Here is a 21573-nt window from a genome sequence, read left to right as displayed (position 1 = left end):
CCCCAAATCACTAAGCCAAGGCAAATCTGCTTCCTATTTTATTCCTAAGTAAGATAGCTACAAAGATAAAAAAAGCTCCATACCTCCCTCATAATTTGCCAACAGAGAAATTCCTTGTGGGCCTCAAGATCTTAACCACAAAACAGTTGAGTTTCACCCTGGCAATGTAAACTGACAGCTTATCTTCACAGCTGCTGGACAGAAAGTCATCCCTCTGCTCACCTGAGACAAATGCACATTCCATTGCTTCCTCTGCCCTACTGTTTATGTAACAATGCGGATTCACTGAGCCAGTCTAAATTGTGCATTCGGTGAAAAGCTGATCAAAGACTCAAAAGAATGCAACCTTTTGTGCTTATCTATCTGGGATCCAGAAGCCCCACCAACACCAAACCAATATATATCTTATACATATTTATTATTGTTTCATGTCTTCCTAAAACATAAAAGCAAGCTGTACCTTGATTACCTTGGGTGCATGTCCTCAAGACCCCTGAGGTTGTGTCAGGAGGCATCCTTAACCTTGGCAAAATAAACTCTCTAAATTGATTGAGATCTGTCTCAGATATTTTCAGCTCACAATTTTAAGGCATTTGAAATGTTTCATTTATAACACTTGATTCTAATCATTTTTCCAAAAAGTTACATAGTTGGCCATTCTAAAGATTCTCTGCAAAATACTACTTTTTAAAATATACCACTTGTTTATTCATGTTGCTTGGCAATAACTTCAGTTAGGAATATTTCATTTTAATGAAATCCTCCAATAGTTCGTTCAGAGTGGGTCTATGTGTCATAGAGACTTTAAGATTTGTTTGTCCAAAGTGTTTTTCCTTCTTTATACTCTTGAACCACAGTTTAGGCAGATGTCAACTTCCGAGCTGGAGGTGATTTTCCCTTGGTACTTCGACGAACAAGAACACAAGAACACTGCTTCCGATTGTGTGTTAGCCTTGATGAGAAGTTTGATGTCGCCTTCTTCATTGTACTTTTGTAATTTGTATGTCTTTTCTCTCAGTTTACATACAAATATACACACTGCAGTTTCACAGTGGTGCGGGTAGATGTGGATTTACATGCAGACTTTCTGTGCGCTTTTGAATTTCAAAAAAATTCAAATCCATTATCAATTTTGGGTTGCTTCATTTCTCCATCTCCTCTTTAATCATTTTCTTGATATTATTTTCAACGTGCTAAAGTCTTTCAATCGACCCTTCCTGGATATTAACTTCTCTTTCATGTTATATATGTACAGGCTGCGTGCTAAACGAATTTCTTAATGTTATCTTAACCAGAGGTATCACTTAAACTGTGCTCCCTACTAGTTATTCTACCAGTTCAGGGATTTTCCACCCCTGTTTACTAATTGAATGGTTTTTAATTTTTTTCATTTCTAATAATTCTTTGGGTTCTTTTTCCTACCCTAGTAAGTGCTTCTGTTTAATAATGCCTGTTTCTTCCTCAATGCTATTATTATTATTTTATGCATTTGAGGAAATAAACATAGGTTTGTTTTATTTAATTGCTAATTAATTTTTTTGCCTTGGTTTATTAAAGTAACTAATTATTTACTTGCCTTGTGGGTTTTGGAATTTTATTTTGCAAAATCTTCTTGAAGAGCTGTTTCCTTTGCCTTGTCACTCTGTTTCTTTTCCTTCTCTCTCTCTCTTTGACCCTCTCTATCTAGATGTTCTATAGTTTCTTCCAACTAACAATTTTGTCTTCAAATACAAAGATAGTATTTATGCTGGCAGATTGGGGGTAATATTGGCATTAGAAATATAGTTACATGGCCACTTGCCAGAGGGAAGCTTGGCTCGGAACCTGGCCAGAGACTTTGTTTCTTCTGATAATCCCTGCAGATTCCACTCTCCCTGATATGTGCTATAGCCCCTCCTTCTTCTGGAATTAGCTATAGTCTCCCACTCCAGAGACACCATGAACCTTGGCAACTGCCTTTCAGTTTGGGAAACTCTGCCCCAGGCTATTTTCTAGCAGTAAACCTGGAATGGATCTCCAAATTTATAGGAATTACTTCTAGTTCTGTTACCCGTGGATACCAATTCATAGTTGCCTGAAACTTCTTTTCCCTGACCCAAGTGGGAACCAATTTCAATCCTAATTGTTGTTTTTGTCCAATTTCTAGCCCTTGGGGTTGTCTGCTTTATTTTTGCCTGGGTTGTGTCGATATTTTTTCTTTCACATTTTGTCTATCATTGTTATATGTTTTGAAAGGGTCAGGGGATGAAGTAAGTATACTCAAAGTATGAAATTACAATGTTTTCTGTACAAAAGCCTTGAAGATTATAGAATGGGAAAACACCGAAGGTAAATTATTTGATATAATGTTAAAGGTGTTAATGATGATTAAAAAACACTGCCTTTGTGTGGATGGCCGTGCTGTAATGTCCATTGCTCTGGGTCAATTCAAAGATTATGCCATGCGAATCATGTATGAATCTTGTGATACTCTTATATTTATGTCTATTTTACAGGTGAGAAAATTTAGGTGAAGTAAGCAAAGTGACCTGCATAATGTCAAAAAACTGGGAAGCGACAGAACAGAAATTTGGAGATTGACTTGAACCTAAAAGGGACACATTTTGTATAATAACATGCCATCTCCCTAAGTGTTGATTAAAAATTTAAAGATGTATAACTATATTTCAATGAAGAGATTTCTTATTTTGATTTATATGTATATGTAGATATAAATCAAATCTATCATCTATCTAAAATATTCCAGAAGTTGTTTCCTAAGCCAAGAAGCTCTCCACCATTTTGCAAAATGCAATAGCTGAAAAAATGCTTTGAGTTTTACATCTTTTTATAATGCCTAAAAGTCAAGATTATTAAAATCAAGTCAAAATTAAAATTAAATTATCCTTCATTGTCAGAAAGACTGAGGACTTAATTTTTCTTTTCCTAGCTTGGAATAATTTAGAAAACATTGTAATTAAGAGTTTTTAGAGTTGGCTGAAACTCAACTGTGAACCCATCTGTGGCAGGGACCAACTCACTGCTCAAGAAACTTGTTTCTTTCTCTTGGACACACAGCTGAACTACCATAATTAGCCCCTCATGTGGAGATGTGCTTTACAGTTGAAATGTGAGCTGAGCTGATGGGGTGCTACTGAGGCAGTTTAGAGTGGAACATATCTCCCCTAAACACCCTCCTTTTCTGATTCCTGCCTGCTTGATACCTGGGTGAATTCAGCCAATTCTTGGAGAAGAGCCACAAAAGTCTCACCCAATGAGAACATCACAGAATTTACTTAATATACACTTTTTAATCACTGTGGTTTTTAAGGGTGTTGTAGCAGAAAGTATTAATAGTTAGTATATATAACAACTCACATATTCCTAGAATATTTTGAAATGGTAAATATGTCACAATTTTTAAATATTTTATCTAAGATTTTCATTTCTTCTTGATATTTTAATGCAATTTTGCTATGAAAATCACCCATTTTCTGTAGATTTTCTAATGTGTTGCCACAGATTTGCCAACATAATGTATATTAGGTTGGTGTTAGTAATGGCGGTTTTTGCCATCCAAAGGAACAAAAATCTCTAAAGAATACAAGAAAAATGCTCATGAGAGCAAAACTGCAATTACTTTTTGCCATGGCAAAAACCACAATTACTTTTACGGCAACCTAATATTACAAACCCTAAATAATATATTCAAAACAAAACAGTAAGCCAATCTATCTTGTGATTATAGATTTAAAAATTATATTAGAATCTAGAAATACATCGTAAGAGCAATTATTCAATAACCAAGCTGGATTAATTCCAGAAAATCAAAAGTAGTTTGATATATCAGAGAATATAACAATATGCAACAGATGCATTGAATATGACTTGATGAAATTGTAACTTTCTACCTGCCATGGGGTGAGTTGTGTCACCCTCACAAAATTTGTGTGTTGAAATCCTAATCCCCAGTACATCAGATGTGACTGTAATTACAGATAGGCTCTTTAAAGTTAAAATGAGTGGGTCCTCATTCAATATGACTGGTGTCCTTATAGGAAGAGGACAGGCACACAGACACATACAGAAGGAAAAACCACGTGAAGACGCAGAGAGAAGACAGCCGTCTACACCCCAAGGAGTGAGGCCACAGAAGAAACCAATCCTGCTGGCATCTTAATCTTGGACTTCTAACCTACAGAACTGTGAAAGAATAAAATTCTGTTATTTAAGCCACCCAGTCTGTGGTACTTTATTATGGCAGTCCTAGAAAACTAATATACTACTCTTCCTTATTTAACATTTATACTTTCAGGGTAATAACTCAGACCAATAATTTAAAATTGGTGACATCATTAACTGTTCTTTTCATTTTTGGATAATAAATGGTTGTACAATCTCTTTAAGTCACAACACAAAATTTGGATTAAATAATCACCTATTAATTAATATATGAATACATGAATCAATCTGCTTCAATGCCATTTGAGGCTAAGGCTTACTCTCCTTCTTCTGAATGCCCAGAGTCATAGCTGGCAGATATATTAATCAGTAAAAGGAAATGCAGCCGGCTTCTGCTCCCTCTCTTTTTCACCTATTTCCTTAGTTTCTAGTTGCAGTTTTGAACATTATTGGAAGAAAGGAGAGAAAACTGGTAAGGTGATAGAATACTTGTGACTTGATTCGATAGATTTCATGCTCTTTGGGTCTGAGAAATGGTTAAAACTGATTTTTCTCTCATGAACATTTTTCTTGTATTCTTTAGAGATTTTTGTTCCTGAGAATCTTTCACCTGAAAGTTTCATGTTATGAATGACATATTCCATTTTCCAAACCTTTCATTCACTCATGGTCCACATCACATGGGTTCACAATGTCTAAGTCTTTCCTAAACGACTCACAGTTATTTCACAGGATATGACCACGTAGCTCTTTACCCCAAAAATCTTGAGAATGAAGATTTATCCTAATGCAGTCACCATACCCCGCTATCAAAATAGTGTGTAGTATAGTAATTTTGAGAAACGCTGCACGTTATACTCTTCTTGTTAACTTTACCAGTATCTCTCAGCTCATTAGAAGTATTCAGTGGATACACCATACAAAACCTATGTAATTTTTGAACACCCTATCTCAAATGTGTTTATACATGGAAATTATTGTATGTTTATCCCTTGTTAATGTCCTGCAGAAACAGCATTCTCTGGTGTAGCAGAGATAGTCAATACATGTATATTTAGGAAAACATTGATTTATAAAATTTGACCTCTACGCATATTCTTTCCTCTATTTTTCACATCTTCTAGAAGCAGTCCATAAATGCAAATTATGTAATGACACAAATTTTCTATTAAGCTCATTCTATAGTGTTTGTTAAGAATTTGCTGCCTGTGGCCGGGTGCAGTGGCTCACGCCTGTATTCCCAGCACTTTGGGAGGTCGAGGTGGAAGAATTACTTGAGGTCAGGAGTTCAAGACCAGCCTGGACAACATGGTGAAACCCTGTCTTTACTAAAAATACAAAAATTAGCTGGGCATGGTGGCGCACCCCTGTAATCCCAGCTACTCAGGAGGCTGAGGCAGGAAAATATCTTGAACCTGGGAGGTGGAGGTTGCAATGAGCTGAGGTTGCGCCATTGCACTCCAGCCTGGGCAACAAGAGGAAAATTCCGTCTTAAAAAAAAATGCCGCTTGTGTATACTCCACATAAATTTTGTGCATGAAGTCAATTGACAACTTATTAATTTTTTTAGTCTCCAAAGAATTCAAAATTTTGATAATTTGAACTATTTTTCAAAAAATACTTAAGATATAATAATTTTAGTTACTAATAGTTATAGTCTACTGTTGAGTTTACCATATTTCAAAATTGAAAGGTGACATTGAAAGGTACTACCTAAAATAGAGCAAGTTCTTTTGTAGAGTGTCTTTCATTCATTGATTTTCAAATGCTTGTTTTTATTCTCTTTAGGTCTAGCCCTTGCCCTTTTGTCCACCCAGTATGACTTTCTTTTGCTTTTTGTTTTCTCTAGTATGTCTTTTAAGTTCCAATTCAATGAAAAACTAGCCCCAGTTCAGCCTAATCTCTTGACTACATTTTCAAGACAAGGATTCACCATGTTATATACTGCTATTATAATTAATTTCAGTAGCTTCACCTTTGTATGTCTTCCCTACCCTAAAGAAAAGGATACCTACTTTTCCTTCTTTTTTAGGCCACTCAGTAATAATAGTGTTGGAGGTAAGTATACAGTAGGCACATAATAATTATTTTCAGGCAGAACCATTATGATAAGTAGGGTAGAGCATCACACTTGGGAGGACATATTCTGGAGTCAGATATCCTGGGTGCTAATTTCAAATCTATCTACTAAAGCATGACTTCTAGAAAATTACTTATTACTCTTGTCCTCAAGGAAATGGGAATACCTATAATACAGTCTTATTGAGGAAAACAACTGGAATCATTTAAGCCCAATACTTAGCAAAGTGCTTACTACCCATGGTTGCTATTATCACTATGCATTACAGGTAGAAACGGTGATTGATGCTGGCATTTCCCACTCAGTGTTTGAATGTAAACAAGTTAACTGGCCTCTAGAAAAATGTCAGAGGTAATAATAGACTCAGGTGATATTATAAAGCCTACAAAAAATACATACAGCCAACCTTGCCGTGAGAGACTATTAGTGTAATTTTTAAAGTGTCATTAAGAAAGCATCATTGAAAAAGCCACTGTTACAACCATAATATATCACAGAATTGTGTTGCTACTAAAAATGATGAATGAATGATCATTGCAAAAATTACATAATTTTTATTCTTTCATTAGGCTATTGCAAAATTCATAAAAGTAACATATCTCAAACTTACAAAGAAAATATTTTATTAATTACATTGCTTAAATGTATGCTTAAGTAATTGTCTTGTATAACTGTGTATTAAAACATACTTTTAGTTTCATGAATAAAATTTTAAATCTTGTTTATAATTTAGTATTTAAATTTTTTTTGTCTAAAGGTAAAAATAAAATTGAGAAATGAATAGCATGTGTCCAATATGTGGAAAATCATTCTTTGAATATATCTCATTTATAAATAACCTTATCATTAGTTGGAAATGTATTTTTCTCTTTTGTGTTTATGCTACAAAGAATCAGGATAAATGTGACAAGGGACCAGTTGTGGTAATATGGTAATGAAGACTTGAACAGATGTCAGCATTAATAAGACTCAAATGAAGTGCATGTAATAAATGGTCGACTTCAGCTGCTATGGTGGGCCTGATTTCATTGGTAATGGTGTCTGGAACTGGTTCAATTCTTAATAATAAACAAAGTTTAAATAAGCCTACTGAGAAATTGTAAACTACTAGAATATTTTGCAAGTCAAAACTTCATAGACATCAAAAACTTTCAGAATACATGGATTATTAAAAAGAAAAAAAAAGGTTAGCTGGGTATGGTGGCACTTGCCTGTAGTCCCAGCTACTTGAGAAGCTGAGGCACAAGAATCGCTTGGGCCTGGGAGGTAGAGAATGCAGTGAGCTGAGATCTCGCCACTGCACTCCAGCCTGGGTGACAGAGCAAGACTCTCTCAAAAAAATAAATAAATAAAATAAAACAAACAAAAAAATTGCAAAAACAAAATGTCTAATTATAAGAATGCCTTTTATAGTCTAAAACAGAATTTGCTAATCTGTATGTTATCACTTCAGGATAAGACCCTTGGCTTCTCATTTCAGTTCAATGAAAGAGTAAATGCTTACAAAATATTTAAAAGACAGCTTGGTACCATATAAGTGACAAACACATGTCTCTATAACGATAATAATAATAATTATTATTTACTGAACATCTATAGTATCAATTAATGCAAAAGTTTTAACACTGCTCTTCCTTAAGTCCTGCTGTGGATTGAATTCTGTCCCCCTAAAAAGATATGTTGAAGTCTTAATCCCTGGTACCCAAGAATGTAGCTTTATTTGGAAACGGGTTCATTGCAGATACAGTCAGGTTAAGATGAGTTCATACTGAATTATGATGGGCCTTAATTCAATAGGACTACTAGCTTTATAAGAGAAAAATTTGGACACAGACAGACACAGAGACAGTACCCATGTGAAAACGTGACAGAAATTGACCTGATGCTGCCACAAGCCAAGGAACCCCAGGCCTACAAGAAGCTGGAAGAAGCAAGGAGGCATCACCTTGTAGAGTTATCAGAGGACAATGGTCCTACCATCATTTTTATGTCAAAGTTCTAGACTGCAGAACCCTGAGAAAATACATTTCTATTGTTTTGGGCCTTCTAGTTTGTGGTACTTCCTTATGGCAGCCCTAGCAAACTGATACACGCCCTCCTCCTTTTTTCTCCAAAAGAAGACATATCATAAAATATGTTAGAATTAAGACAAAACAGTATAAAATTACAAACTTAGAAACACTATATCTGACACTTCTCCCACATACAACTTCCCTTCCTCTGCTAAAAATGTGAAGTGGGTCAGCTTCATAGAAGTGTGTATATGTTGGGGAGGAAGGAGGATAGAAACTGAATTAAGAGTAGCAGTCAATGAAAATAGAATACTCTTTAATAATTGCATAGTTTTATATTTTTGTTAGATTATAGTAATACATTTCATCATAATATACTTTATTATTCTGACACAATTCCTTTTTAAGAAGAAATTCGATTATACTATTATTCTGTTGTATTTAGTAATTCAGATAAACAGCTTCCAGAAATCTACTGTAGAACACTACTTTGCCAAAACAGAATTGATTATCTCTCTATGAAAAAACGAGGTTCTAGAATTACATGACTTTGAGCATTTCTAGAATAGTTTACAGGAATATCCTTTGCCAGACATTTCCAATTTAATAGATAGCAATTTTAATGTTATAAAAAGTTAATTCTATAAACTCACATTGCTAGTTCAAGTCCAAATATACCTAAATCCAAACCACTAATACATTTTCTATCTAGTATTTTGCTTTTTAAAATTTCAAAGTTTGAAATAAATATAGTTTAAAAAATATAGTAGAATCTTCTATTTATATGACCAGGTATAATTTATTATCATGGAATTTGCTATGTATCAAATGACCCACAGGCTCTCTTTTCTGATCAAACAGGCAAATAATAAATCTAATTGTCTGAAAGACAACTCAGTACAAAGCTATAATCCTAGGACAACATAATATTCAAAAGTAATAAACATATTGCTTAGCTAAAGAAATTGACAATACTAAGTTAGAAGTATCATTTAATGTTGAAATGATTTATGAAATATAATATAGTCATATAGATGCCATATGTTAAATTGTTATAATCCCAAAAGAAAATATATAAAATACATTAGTAGTTTTAAATACTAATGTGCTATATGCACACACACATATATATGTATGAACATATATGGCATATATATGTTGCAAAACTACAAGTTGTAGAGGTGGAGCTTGTTTCTGTTTGGCATGTGAATAACTTTGGACAACGGGATATTAACAAACATGACAGAAGCAGAGGCTGAAAAAATGCTCACACAATGGGTCTTGCTTCAGAGAATTATTGCACCACAGTGGATTCAAGCCTGGGCAGTTTCTTAAAGTATGAGAGACCATGAGTTGGAAGGCCCAAGTCTCTCCCCTAAAGCCTCAGACATGTGGGTGAGGCCACCCTAGGTAACCTAGCTGAACCATCCCAGACCACACACACACACATACACACACAAACACACTCACAGACACACACAGCCAACAGGCTTACTTGTGGAAAATGTGACTAAAATGACTGTTAATTTAAGGCAGCTAGCTAAGTTTTGCCATAGTTTGTTATCCAACAAAACAATTTTTGGTTACATATCAAAATCCTATATTTTTTTATAATATTCAAATATAGGACTTTAAAAAAAGACCAGAACCATTGCATTTCAATGAATTGCTTTACAGAAACCTACAAATCAACTCAATTTTATTAATATTTTGGCAATTATGTTTTGGAGAGGACTGCATGCCAAATTATCACTTCACAAAGAAATGCTCAATAATTCTTCACTTGGTAATAGGTAAGCCTTTTTTGGAACCGAGCCAAATAGAATAATTTATTTAACTTTTATTTACTATCAGAAAATGCATAAGGAATCTTCTCCCTGTCCTAAATGTCCCAATTATAAATTCAAAATATATTTTGTGTTCACACACCTCAAAAAACAAAACAACAGCTAGAAATTTACTGTTACTGGACTGTCTTCTACAAGTCTTTGGAACCTTGTAGTTCGTAGCGAAGTCAAGTCAACACTGAACACTTACCTCAAAGAGGCATTTCTAGGCCTTCATTCAGAGGGATAATTCACAGCCTAGAAATAGGGTTGGGAGTGGGAGGATCGGGAATGGTGGCATCAGGATAATTATGGCATTTCCATTTTTTCTCAAATACAAATAATGCCACATGTTAATAAACTTTGCATGTTTTCTGTGTACAATTCAAGCTCCTGATAAATCAGAAGCCTATTTACCTAATTATTTTGCTACCAAGAAGTAAGAGCTGCAGACATTGCCATCTCCTCCATGCAGGAGCTTATTTCAATGTTTTGGCCCTCAGTTCAACCCTGCTACTAATTTCTCAGATAATTGTGAAATGGAGGTATAAAATCAGATTTCATCTTTCTCCATCTTTTACCAATCGAATTAACTCTAAACTTCAAGCATTAGATATTGACTTCAGTAGTGATTTATTTCTTAATCATTAGCTCCGAAACTTTTTTTAAAATAAGTTATTTTGTAAATTTTTGCTCAGGCTGTGTATTAAGCCATATTTATCTTTTTTAAAGCCAATGGTTATATTTTTGCAATTAAAATCTTATTTTGCATTTTGTGCTCATTTCTAGAATTCTGACTGGATCCAGAATAAGCAAACACATTTTTGAGTTTTTAAATATAAGAAATTGTGAAATATGCAAAAGCTTGATTAACTCACTCAAAACATATAAAGTATTGGGCTAATCCAATTCCCTAGGATTAAGGATGAAGAAGCACACATTTTTACCTTGTTTTCCACTAAAAATGTTTAAGATAAGATTTTTATCTTGAAAACTGATATGAAATTTATCAAATATACATGGAAGGAAAGACATTATGTCCATAGCATCCAGATTTCTGTCATTTTATTGAACATTTAAATATATTCCAAGATCCATCACTAGTATTCCTTGAAAGCTTTATAATATCCTTACTAAAGTACAAAACTTTTACTTCTGATTTCTAATTAAGGAGAAATTTTCACCAAATGCTTGGTCCAGCCAACATCCTGATGGAGAAGATCAACTTAAAATTTACACTAGGTAGTATTTAAGCTTAGAATTTCTCTCCAGTTCATAGGACTCTCAAATTTGCTGGCCATGGCTAGGGTTGATCACGGCCGATGATTTTGGGTAATTCTATGCGGAGAGGAAATATTTCAGGTAAACCAAAAATGCTCTCTTCAATTTATACGCAAAGTCAAGTTGAATCCATAATTTTCACACATTCTTTAAAGGTGGTTTGGGCCTGATGCAGTGGCTCACACCTGTAATTCCAGCACTTTGGGAGGCCGAGGAGGGTGGATCACCTGAGGTCAGGAGTTCAAGACTAGCATGGTCAACATGGTGAAATCCCGTGTCTACTAAAAATACAAAAAAATTGCCAGGTGTGGTGGCACATGCTTATAATCCCAACTATTTGGGAGGCTGAGGCATGAGAATCCCTTAAACTCCGAAGGCGGAGGTTGCAGTGGGCAGAGATTGTGCCACTGCCCTCCAGCCTGAATGACAGAGTGAGACTCCATCTCAAGGAAAAAAAAAAAAAGTGGTTTGGAGTTGTTATCATATGTAGCCTATGTTTGTCTCCATTTAGTTTTAAAAGTCTGAAACCATACCAATCAGTATTAATATTTTTAAGGCAAGGCTGATGACTAGATTTTAAGGGCATTTCTTGAAAGCACAGTGCTATCTTTGTATAAATAAAAGGTTCTCTAAAAAGCAGACCAAATCAAGAGTAAAAATACAGAACAAGTATTTCAATGTAGAATTATTAATGCAACTGCTCCTAAAAAATCACGTGTAAATAAATTGGTGAAATACCTCCTATGCCATTTATGAAGGACACCTACAACTAACTAGCATTAACTAAGCAATTAATTCATGTAGAGGACACGGCTAATGCTCTGTATACACATGGTGATGTAATCCTTGCCTCAGGCCTTGTGGAATCAAATCCATTTCATTTGCTGTTATATTCCAGTGTTTGCCATAGTGCAAACACACAATGATTGGCTGTGGGATACACACTCTAGCAGTATATTAGAGGGATAACTGCTCTAAACAGAGTCTTATAGCAGAGTCAAGAAGGTGATGTTTAACCTAGGACCAGAGGTTTATACAAAAATGGTAGGAAGAAGGAGAGGAAGTATCATGTGAGGAGTATTTAAGAACAAGGGATAGGCCAGGCACGGTTGCTCATGCCTGTAATCCCAGCACTTTGGGATGCTGAGGCAGGCAGATCACGAGGTCAGGAGTTCGAGACCAGCCTGACCAACATGGTGAAACCCCACCACTACTAAAAATACAAAAATTAGCCGGGCGTGGTGGTGTGCACCCATAATCCCAGCTACTCAGGAGGCTGAGGCAGGAAAATCGCTTGAACCTGGGAGGCAGAGGTTGCAGTGAGCCGAGATCACACCATTGCACTCCAGCCTGGGTGACAGAGTGAGACTCTGTCCCCACCCCCCCACCCCCGCACACAAAAAAAATAGAACAAGGGAGGGCGCTTGCGAAGGTGGAACATCATACAAGTCTGACCCAGAGTTCACTGACCGAGAGAGGACACTGGCAAGACAGGAAGCTGGATAAACAAAGCAGTTCTTATCATCTGAGGCTTTCTCTACCACAAGAAAAGTGTGGACTTCAACTTAAAAACAATGAGTGCTCTGGTGGGTCGAATAGTGTCTTCTCAAAATTCATGTCGTCCTGGAACATCAGAATGTAACCTTATTTGGAAATAGGGTCTTTGCAGATGTAATAAAGGTAAAGAACTAGATCATGCTGGATTAGTGTAAGCCCTAAATCTAATGGAAGTATCCTTACAGGAAGAGAAAGAAAGGACACAAACATAGAGAAGAAGCACTTGAAGATGGAGGAAGAGATTACGGTGTTGTGTTTAAAAGACGAGCAATTCCAAGGATGGTTGGCAATCACCAGAAACTAGGACAGAGACATTGGGATGGTTTTTCCCTTGGAACCCCCAAAATGAAATGACCCTGCCAAAACCTTGATTTCGGACTTTTGGCCTCCAGATTTAGGAGAAAATACACTTCTGTTGTGTGAAGTCACCCAGTGTGTGATCATTTATTAAGGCAGCTCTAGGAGACTAATACAGATGCCGCTGAAGTATTTTGGCAAGGGACATTCCGGCATTTAAAAAAAATGGAAAGGTTAGAATCTTGAGAATAAAATGTGGAGAGGGAAGATAACAGGCAGAAGAAGACTGCTATAGTAACCTTTATGATAACTAGTAATAAGGAGTAGAATCAGAAGCTGAGTAAGAAGATCGCACCGGGCTCTTTCTCCTGGAAGGAATTGGAAATGTGTGCGCACACTACTGTTCTCACAACTAGGGTATGCTTCAGGCATCCTAGGACCCAGGATGTTAAAAGCCTCCAATTTCTGGGGAGATTCTGTATAATTAAGAGTTGTCCCACCTGTATTCCCACACAGAATGAGAAGCCGGGAAAAAAATAGGGAAAGCATCAAGTATCATATATTTGTTCAGAGTACTCAAGGGTTTCATTTGTTATTCTTTTGTTACTTTTAATGGGGGAAAAAAAATTCAAATAGGTTGTAACCTAAATGTCACGAAATGAGTATAAATTTAGAGGAGAAAGAAATTGTTCACATTCCTTTGTTATTTTTGTATTACGAAATAAGTGCAATGAAAATGTTAATAGAGGCATGTAAGTATTGCCAAATAATAATAAATGGTTGTCTAACAAATTATAAATTAGACATGAAATGCACCAGCTGATAATTAAAGAACAACCTTTTCAAAGAACTATGACTATTTTCAATATATTTTCTCTGAGAATAACATTTCAAGTAGAACTACATCTACAAAAAAAAAAAAAAAAACCCATAGGGGGAAGAAAACTACAATCAGGCTCACAAACTTGTTATTGTTGATGTTAAAAGCCAATGACCTAAAGTCTCAACTGGGAAAATAGATGATATATAAGCTGAAAGATGAAGAATTCTTTTTAATGGAAGGCCATGATCCATCATTTACCACAAAGCCCAAACATGAAACAAGCACACCTGTTGACATTCAACACGGTACTCAACAAGCCCAAGAGCAAACACTTGTTTATAATCTAGCAGCTATTTTATCAAACTGAAAACACATTTTACAATACGGTATCAGTTATGTAAAGCTTTCCAGTGTTTAAAGAAGTAACGAGAAAACATAAGTGGGTAGGGGGTAGTTATTTTGAAATATACTTGGAGGTTTTGATAATGGGACTGTTTCTCATATTCTCAGCTTTCTTTCAAAACTGCTACTTGCAAAGTATTCCTATGTCTATTTCCTTAGAGCTATTTGGAGTATCTTATATTAGGCTATTGTTTTAAAATTTCTTAAATTTTTCAAGAATAATTTCTCAAGATTGCTTATTTTTTAATAATTAATTAAAGTACAACAACAAGAAAAAAATTATAGGAGAAAATAAACAGGTTTGATACCCAAAGATCAGAGGTAGACTTCCCAGTGAGGTGACGACTGCTGGAAATAGTAATAACACAATAGAAAGAGCAATGGATTTGGAATCAAGAATTGGGATCAGGGTTCAGCTCTGTTTGTTTTAACCAGGCAAGAAATAAGATAAAACCCCCAAATTCACAACTATAAAAAATGGAGGTAAAGCCCAGTGCAGAGGCTCTCAAAGATAAGACCTTTTAAATATGCTTTACAGGCCCTTCTCCCAACTCCTTCCTCCCTAAGCACCAGCCAGCCTTCAGCAGACTATAAATACCAGGCATACATTACATTCCAGATGTTGGAGTCCACTCTGTGACTCTCTGTATCACACTTTCTTATCCAATCAGGCAAATATGACATCCCTACCTGGAGCCCACCTTTAGCACTCTCCATATTGAATTGCCAAAGCCCATTTATAATGGCCTGTCTGCGGCTATGTCCATCCCCACTCTCATTCACCAAGACTCAATTCTTACAGAAAAACCTTTCTTAATTAACTCCACTTGGCACACTAGAATATCACACCACACAAACTCCAACAAACACTCTCCACATTAAGAACTAGGTCTTAGAAACCTATTCAGCTATAAATTCAGAAAGTATATGCTGTGCTGGAGATGCCAGAAGGTAAACTGTCTTCTCCTTCAGTTTAGTATCTCACCTATGACTAACAGTATAGGAATCTATAACGAAAGGTGTGGTGGTGGTGACAACTTGTGTCTAAGATGATCAGGGTTTCCTACTCTCAAAAGTTAAAAAAGAAATCTGTCATAGAAAGATAAGAGATGACACGCTTCTCCCTGATCACCAAGGCTGCTTAAAAGAATAATAAACTCAAGATTGCTTTTTAAAAGCAAGCTTACGATAGTTCTGACCAATAAGAAAAAATAAAGTTGAACCATCCTTATTTGGTTTTAGACACATGAATTCTACCACTCAGTTTAGACCATGAGTCTTATACATGAAAGTAAATGAAAGGGTAAATAAATACATTCCCTCTTTTTCTCTGAACTTATTCCTGAACACCATTCCCTCACTTGTGTAAGGCAAATACAATTTTATTTCTTTTTAGATAGAAAAAATAAGAATTGTTAAGTCAGCTAGCTTTTTATAGGTGTAATTCATATGGTATTATCCCACTGACTATTCTTCTTCTTTTTTTTTTTTTTTTGAGACGGAGTCTCGCTCTGTCGCCCAGGCTGGAGTGCAGTGGTGCGATCTCGGCTCACTGCAAGCTCTGCTTCCCAGGTTCATGCCATTCTCCTGCCTCAGCCTACCAAGTAGCTGGGATTACAGGTGCCCACCACCTCGCCTGGCTAATTTTTTGTATTTTTAGTAGAGACGGGGTTTCACTGTATTAGCCAGGATGGTCTTGATCTCCTGACCTTGTGAGCCGCCCGCCTTGGTCTCCCAAAGTGCTGGGATTACAGGCTTGAGCCACTGCACCCAGGCCCCATTGACTCTTCTTTTGAGTAATAGGTCTTTCTGGATTCTGGATTATAAAATATATTTATCACTTCATATCCACTATTGTGTTAGAGGATACTTTCTGGCTCCATATTCTACATTTACTTGGTATACTAATGATCAAAATGCAAGGTGAACTTCTTTACCCTATTTAGTTCAATTTGATTCAACAAATATTTATGGAAAAACTATTATTAGAGGTGCCTAATACAAATACAACAAAGTAAAATCGAAGCCCTTTCTCAAAAGGATTGCATTCTAAGGCAGAATGGTAACTGTTATAGTTTGGACTCCCCAGGCAGTAGGCATTTACATAGAGATTTGTCAGCAGGAAATTTATTAAAAAGAAAGGAAAAAGAAGGACTGTGATGTAGTCACAACAAAGACATCACTGAAATCCATGAGAAGGTCTGAAGCTCAGATGACCATCAGAACTGTCCCAATTTTGGGGGAGAGGCTGAGCCTTAGTGTCCCTTCAGTGGCCAGCCAATCAGTATGGGCTGCCTCTGCGAAAGAGGAATGGTGTTGGGCAAGGAAGCTTTGCTTGTCCAAGGTCGACCGCCAGAACAGACAGTACTGTGGCACCTACAGCAGATGGAAAAACAAGTCCTTCAGCCCTGAAAGGGGATCTAGGTGCTGCTTCATAGCCACCACTAGACCAACTGTTCAACTTTATGTAAGTTAAAGTGTTCTTAGAGAATAACATAAATGAAAGAAAATACAATATAATCATATGATAGACAATAACAGGTGAAAGATGATGGGAATATGAAAATGGGGTATGTTCGGGGAACAAGAAATGCAACTTTTAAAACCAGGCTGGAGCCATATAATGAAAAGTTTTTAATTTCTTGGTGAGAATCTATACTTAATTGGACAAAATGGGATGAAACAATATAATTAAAAAGCATTTGATTCCTTAGTGTTAGTCTATACCTAACTGGAAGACACTGAAACATTCTGATAGAAATGTAATAATAGATTGTTTGCTTTGGAAATATTAGCCTAATAAAAGTATATTGAATGAACTTCAGAGGAATAAAAAGATGACAATTTCAAGAACCACTAGGAGTCTGAGATTTGAGGTTCTATCCTACTTAGAAACTAACAAGTTACTCTGCCACAGTTTCAATGATACTAGCAGAAGACATAGGACTCCTGGGGCAGAGGAAAAAAAAAAAAGTATTGCTTACAGCAACAGCAGTAATCAGTATTATTATTTGTGCCAGTTCTCAGAGCCAAAATTTCCACTGGGCAGTGAGAAAAGAATCAAGTGACACCAGAACATGCAATGGATTACATTACAAGACAGGATACCCACACTGAGGAAGCTTGATTCTTTTATAATATAATGGGCATAAACTTGCCTTCCTTTGCCTTGGAGGAAGACATTATCTTTATTATGCTGGAGCAAGATTCTATCTCTATCTTCCAAGACTCTTTTCTATAAAACATCTTCAATAAAATAGTCCATAAAAAGGGCCTTCAGTGCTTCTGCTCTCAAGATGTGCAGAAATATAAGAAACCCACGGATAATTCACTCCTAACATATAGGCCTTTTATTCTCTCTCTTCCTGTATAGCAATACTGTTGTATTTAGTTTGTAATGTCGTTATGTTAATATGGTTCCTTGAATGCTATTGGTGCTAAAGCTGGGTTATCAAGATGAAACCAGATCCTGTTTAAGTAAGCGATTTACATTTAGGTTACCACCACTCCTTAGGGTTAATTGAAATCATATCCTTAACTTTCTACTTCATATAGAGAACTAAATAATTAGTTTAAAAATGACATTACCCTATAGTTAAATTGGTATATACATAAACAGTTTACCTTATTCACACACCACTTTTTAAACCTAATTTCTTTTTGGATATTCCACTCTTTAAATAACACTCTTTAAATTCCACTCTTTAAGCAAATTCCACTCTTTAAATAACTATATAGCTTTTCTTTATACTCTGAAAGTATAACTGAGAAAGGCTCAGACCTTTTTCTATAATCCTTCTATAAATATATGGATATGTAAATTTACATTGCATTGAAAAATATACAGATCAAAAAGTCCAATGACCTGGTTGTACTCCTAGCTACATCATTTGCTGTGCCGTTGGACATACCAAACATTAATGGCACAAATAAAATGAGAGTTTCACTCCTTTTGATTTCTAACATCTTTCCCAAATTTAATATACTATGATCCTATAAATTAGAGCACAGTACTAAAAATGATGCACTTCTTAGATTGTATTTACCAATTATGTTTCTCTTTAAAAAAAAGAAAAAAGTAGGTTGGGCGCAGTGGCTCACACCAGTAATCCCAGCACTTTGGGAGGCCAAGGTGGGCGGATCACAAGGTCAAGAGATTGAGACCATCCTGGCCAACATAGTGAAACCCCGTCTCTATTAAAAATACAAAAATTAGCTGGGCATGGTGGTGCACACCTATAGTCCCAGCTATCTGAGAAGCTGGGGCAGGACAGTCACTTGAACCCGGAGGTTTCAAGGTTGTAGTGAGCTGAGATTGAGCCACTGCACTCTTGCCTGGCGACAGAGTGAGACATCATCTCACAAAAAAAAAAAAAAAAAAAAGTAAAAGCAAGTTTATTAAGAAAGTAAAGGAATAAATAATGGCTACTCCATACGTAATGCAGCTACAAGGGCTGCAGTTTGGCTATTTTTATGGTTATTTCTTGATTATTTGGTAAACAAGGGGTGGATTATGCATGAGTTTTCCAGGAAAGGAGTGGGCAATTCCCAGAACTGTGGGTTCCTCCCCTTTTTAGACCAAACATATAGGGTAACTTCCTAATGTTGCCATGACATTTGTAAACTGTCATGGTGCTGGTAGGAGTGTCTTTTAGCATGCTAATGAATTATAATTAGTCGATAATGAGTAGTGAGGACGACCAGAGGTCACTTTCATTGCCATCTTGGTTTTGGCTGGCTCTTTTACTGCATCCTGTTTTATCAGCCATGTCTTTGTGACCTGTATCTTGTGCGGATCTCCTATCTCATTTGGTGACTAAGAATGCCTAACCTCCTGGGAATGCAGCCCAGTAGGTCTCAGCTTCATTTTACCCGGCCCTTATTCAAGATGGAGTTGATCTTGTTCAAATGCTTCTGACATATTTCTCTCCTTCCTTTTACAAGGGAACCTTTAATCCAAAGGGTTAGAGACAAATAATGATCCATCTTCTGTAACTTCTTCAGGTTGGATAGGGGCGATGACATTCCTGCCTAACTATTAGGGTGTCTTGTATTCACAGTAGAGAGGAACTCAGTCAGAAAGCATGGGTATGTCAAAGTCCCCTCATAACTTTTGCGTTCTGACAAAAGGTTATATCTGGAAGATTAATAAGTGTTCGATTTAAGAGCACATTGAGTAAGCTTATCTTTCATTGTAAACATAGAGTACAACAGCAATATATTCCACAAGAGTGAAGCAAAATAAGTAAATCTATCCTGAGTAAACTAATTAAGAAGGCTTTCTATGAACTGGGCAACTGTTGGAACCAAGCTGATAGGGTTGCTAGCTGGTTCCAATATGTGCTCACAATTAGAATATTGATCCAGATTTTTACATTACCCATCCCCCTTGTTTCTTCTGAGCAGCAGCTAGAGACCACCGGTTGGTTTTACAGGAATAAGCACGTTAGCCTAAACTGTAGAAAAAACTCAAAAACAACTGATGAAACTGAAATCTAATAACAGGTGTACCATAGTTTTGAAACATAATTTATTTCTTCAGTTTCCCATTTATACTAAAAACAAATCATAAGACTGATTTGCCTTATTATAGTTGGCCTGATTATTTGTATAAAGCGCAGCAAGAATAATTATTTGCTACGTAGGGTTTTTTTAATTGGTGTTGATGGAACTTTGTCCCATAGAAGGAATCTCAAATAAGACCTTTTTGTTTTTTAAAGTCTAACTCAGCCATGGGTTTGTACCATCAAATACCTATGAGTTGGGTAAATTCTTCTCCTCTTGAGGCCCCGAGAGAACTTGTGGCTCCTGGGCCTGTCAGAACGTGATATTCTTTACTTTCCACAGGTCAGGAACCCTGTACAGGGACTGTTAGACAAGGTATGGAGACAGTTTACCCAAGGGGCTTTTGTTGGCTCTATAAGTCAAATCTGATTTATTAAAAGAAATTATGCCATTTCAGTCAATTCCCTGGTAAAATAAACAGACTTTGGGACACAATTGGAGAATTGGTGCTACCATCTTTTTCCTTTGTGTCAGGGGTATCCTCAGTATATTCCTTTTGTGGTTTTCCAGGAAGATGTTACTGGAAAGGAGTCCCAACCCAGACCTCAAGAGTGGCTTCTTGGATCTCGCACAAGAAAGAATTTGGGGAGAGTCCACAGAGTAATGTGAAAGCAAGTTTATTAAGAAAGAATAAAGGAATAAAGAATGGCTACTCTGTGGGCAGAGAAGCCTTGTTTTTCTCTTAATAATTTCTCTAGTGACAATGAAAGAGACTAAAGCAACTAGATTCACACCACCAGCTTAATGCATCTAGACCTTAGGTGCTCCCATCAGTTGTAATAGTTCAACACCAGATTGTCACATTTTCCTGAGGTGGTTGTTATTTACCTTCCTAGTAAGGTTCTAAAAATCTTGCTGGTATACAACATTGACTTTTTTTTTTTTTTAAATAAAAAACAGTCATTTCTCTGAGTTTTTAAAAAAAAATTTTATATATACATTTTATTTGTTTTAAAACAGAAGCCATTTACTTACAATTGCTCATCGAAAAGCTATCCTGGCGGGGCGTGGTGGCTCACACCTGTAATCCTAGCACTTTGGGAGGCTGAGGTGGGTGGATTGCCTGAGATCAGGAGTTCGAGACCAGCCTGGGGAACACAGTGAAACCCTGTCTCTATTAAACATATACAAAAATTAACTGAGCATGGTGGCATGTGCCTGTAAAACCCTGTTACTCAGGAGGCTGAGACAGGAGAATCACTTGAACCTGGGAGGCAGAGGTTGCAGTGAGCCGAGATCATGCCATTGCACTCTAGCCTGGGCAACAGAGTAAGACTCTATCTCCAAAAAAATAAGAAAAAAAAAAGAAAAGCTGTCCTATTTTAACTCACCATATCCCTCATTAATTTGTTTTGGTAAAATTTGACCCTAATATTGTGTCCCTGATGTTAGAGGCAGTGCTGTAAAGAGTAGCCAAATTCAATAAACAGAAGCTATAGATTAGAAAGCTATGACAGCTGAAGAAAGACACCTACAATCTGTACCTGTAGTTTCCCTTTGCATACACAGTGATAATCTGTCCTCACTTTTTAGTTAAACCTATAATGAGTAGAGTAAGAAGTGATTAGA

At 36.3% G+C, this 21573-nt stretch overlaps 1 protein-coding gene across 1 annotated transcript in view; it reads right to left on the bottom strand.

Annotated features, from left to right (window-relative positions):
- GALNTL6 (polypeptide N-acetylgalactosaminyltransferase like 6) overlaps nucleotides 1–21573 on the bottom strand; it is a 1233774-nt gene that overhangs the window by 1068995 nt on the left and 143206 nt on the right. The gene's annotated exons all lie outside the window — the stretch shown is intronic.

Source organism: Pan troglodytes, chromosome 3 (genome assembly GCF_028858775.2).
Source record: "Pan troglodytes isolate AG18354 chromosome 3, NHGRI_mPanTro3-v2.0_pri, whole genome shotgun sequence".
Taxonomy (NCBI): domain Eukaryota; kingdom Metazoa; phylum Chordata; class Mammalia; order Primates; family Hominidae; genus Pan; species Pan troglodytes.
This window is presented reverse-complemented; position numbering and strand designations above follow the sequence as displayed.